The sequence below is a fragment of the Cibotium barometz genome, chromosome 39, assembly GCF_041138505.1.
Source record: "Cibotium barometz isolate CiBa-2024 chromosome 39, ASM4113850v1, whole genome shotgun sequence".
In the NCBI taxonomy this organism is placed as follows: domain Eukaryota; kingdom Viridiplantae; phylum Streptophyta; class Polypodiopsida; order Cyatheales; family Cibotiaceae; genus Cibotium; species Cibotium barometz.
In genome coordinates, this window is record NC_141084.1 from 28,373,175 (window position 1) to 28,376,576 (window position 3,402).

Sequence of the window (3,402 nt, forward strand, 5' to 3'; positions counted from 1 at the left end):
TAGTCCATACTTAAATCCCTAAACAATAACATTATAAAATGGAAGTTTATCAAAATGTTATTTTTGTAAAATTCCATATTATGAAAGCTTATCAAATATGGAAGTTTTTTTTTAAATGAATAGCAAGTGTGTGTGTGTTTGAGAGAGAGAGAGAGAGAGAGAGAGAGTTATTGCATTAATCAAGCCATGTGTGTAATTGTGTTTAGGGGGGGGGTGTGTGTGTGTTGAATGTGTGTGTGCCGTGTGTGTTTGAGAGAGTCCTCATATTGATGTTGAAAGTGTTTTGAATGTTTAATAATTTGAATAGCAGTAAATATTTGGAAGACACTAATATTTTAGTTATTCAAATACTAAAAGTTTGTGTGTGTGTGTGTTTTTGTTATTAATTTGATTGTAGGTGCAAGGCTTATTATATACAGTGTATGGGTGTGTGTGAGTGTGTGTGAGAGAGAGAAAGAGATAGAGTGGAAGTGTTTGAAAATATTTTAGTCATCCAAATGGAAAAAGCATGGGCGGGGGTGGAAGTGTATGTCTGGAATTGTGATTTGAATTGCATGACATAGTTAGTATGTGCGTTAACTTTGTAGTATACATTGTGTCAATTACGTTCTTATATGTATTAGTAGTTTAACTTCTTATACACACACACGCACACAGTGTAGTTAGTATGTGCGAGTTAGTATGTGTGTTAACTTTGTAGTATACATTGTGCCAATTACGTTCTTATATGTATATGTATTAGTAGTTTAACTTCTTATACACACACACACTCACACACGCACTGAGGAAAGGCTTTGACTTACATGTTTTAATTCAAACACACATGTGCATACACATAGTAGTTGCAATTTGTTTATTTACACCAATGTGCATGCATAGATTAGTAACAATTAAAACTTACACTCACGCACATAGTAGTCATACGTCTACTTATATGTATGTATGTATGATTGATAGAGATGGAAGTAGTTACTTGTATATTTTTTTTAGTATATGAGGAGTACTCTTTCCTTTAAGGAGAGGATGAATTTGGCTACTGAATTTGAGCATCATTTTTTTCATAGTCTAACTTGGTTTGGGTTGACGCTATTGGATGTGATGAAAAACAAGTAGAGGGAGAGAAGACACACACACAGAAGCAAACCCTAATAGATATTACAAACCCTAACTATAGAGGGAAGCCATCTCCCTTCTCACACAATGCATAAAGCCATAATCCATAATACACAAGACACACTATGAGTTGTGTCCACACACAACTAGCCCTAGCTAATGTCCACACACTATGACCAGCTGGACGCGGTCATTTATGTCTCACACATGCTGCTACCTAACATGCCAGCACATAGCACAGCTAGCACACACTGACATCGAGCTTGAATCTCAACAGCCCCTCTCAAGCTCATGATGTACTGCCATAGATGAAGATGTAGATCAGCTTGGGCTATCAAAGCTCTCAACACTCCCCCTCAAGCTCATCCCATGTACTCCCAACATAGTACGGAAGTACTCAAACTTCTCCCTGCTAAGTGGCTTTGTAAAGATGTCGGCCACCTACTCTTCAGTCTCACATACTGTAAATCCACTGTACCATCCACACCAGCACTTTCTCTCTAACAAAATGATAATGGACCTCTATGTGTTTGGTCCGCGCATGAAACACTCGATTCTTGGCCAACTGTATGTTGCTCATGTTGTCACAATGAATGACAACCTTGCCATCAATAGACTCACCCAAATCAGCAAAGAGATTCTTTAACCATATTCCTTCACATGTAGCAATGGCTACACCCCTGTATTCAGCCTCTGTACTAGATAATGCAACATAATGCAACAGTAGGTTGCTTCTTGCTACAGTATTCTCATCACATCCATTCTCTATTCATTCTCATCTATCTGATTCATATCACATCTATTTATAGAATGTAAGAGAATTCTTATTTTTGATATAAAGATTCTTTCTGTATCTATTTAGGCATAAGAACAACTTCAGTGGGAAATAACACTTTTATAAAAATCTGTTTATGCATAAATTCAATTTTGAGGAGAATAACACTTTTTGAGGAGAATAACACTTTTGAAATAAAAATAAATCTTTTATGCATCTTTCTATGCATAAATTCAATTTTAATGAGAATAACTCTTTTGAAATAAAAATAAATTTCTTTATTCATCTTTCTATGCACAAAAACAAAATTAATGAGAATAACTCTTTTGAAATAAAAATAAATTTCTTTATGCATCTTTCTATGCACAAAATCAAAATTAATGAGAATAACTCTTTTGAAATAAAAATAAATTTCTTTATGCATCTTTCTATGCACAAAATCAAAATTAATGAGAATAACTCTTTTGAAATAAAAATAAATTTCTTTATGCATCTTTCTATGCACAAAATCAAAATTAAAGAGAATAACTCTTTTGAAATAAAAATAAATTTCTTTATGCATCTTTCTATGCATAAAATCAAAATTAAAGAGTAACTCTTTTGAAATAAAAATAAATTTCTTTATGCATCTTTATATGCATAAAATCAAAATTTGATGAAAGTAACGCTTTTATAATAGAAAAATTTCTTTTATGCATCTATTTTATGAATAAATTTAATTTTAATGAAAGTAACACTTTTATAATAAGAAAATTCTTTTATGCATAAAAATCAATTTTGATGAAAGTAACACTTTTATAATCAAAATATTCCCAATATGCATGTTTCTATGCATAGAAATTAATTCTAATGAAAATAACACTTTTATAATAAAAATATTTCTAATATGCATTTTTCTATGCATAGAATAAAAATAACACTTTTAGAATACACAAGCCGTGGGGATTACTCTTTTTGAATAATAAAAAGATAAAACTTACTTCACCAAATTTAAGAAAATTTTGCCATAACCTCCTTTGTATGGCTGACCATTTTTCAAATTTCTCACTCTAAAATTTACTAGAAATTATCCAAGATGATTTAAATCATTCTAATCTAATCAATTTTCACTTTATTAAGAGTAAACAATATGAAAAGTTTAATTCCATCAATTTGATTACACATCTAGGATAAAGAAAGGCTGAATTCAATAATGAAAAGAAGGGGGAAAGCCTTTCCAGCAAGGCATAACATCCATTTTCATTTTAAAGAAAGCAAAAGTCAGAAAACCATAAAATAGAATAAGAAAAAGTAGAATTTCTAACTTACTAGGAGTTTTGTGAGCTTTCCTTTGGCTTGATGGTTTTGAGGGATCTACTCTTGTTTGCAACAAGAGTGGCCACCAATTCTTTTGAAGAGGAAATGGTCAAAAACAAATGAATTATCAATGAATTCACTGTTTTTGGCTCCGGGGAGGAGGAGTAGAGTAACAGTGCATAAAACACTATTAACCATTTACAAAGGGGGAGGCTTCA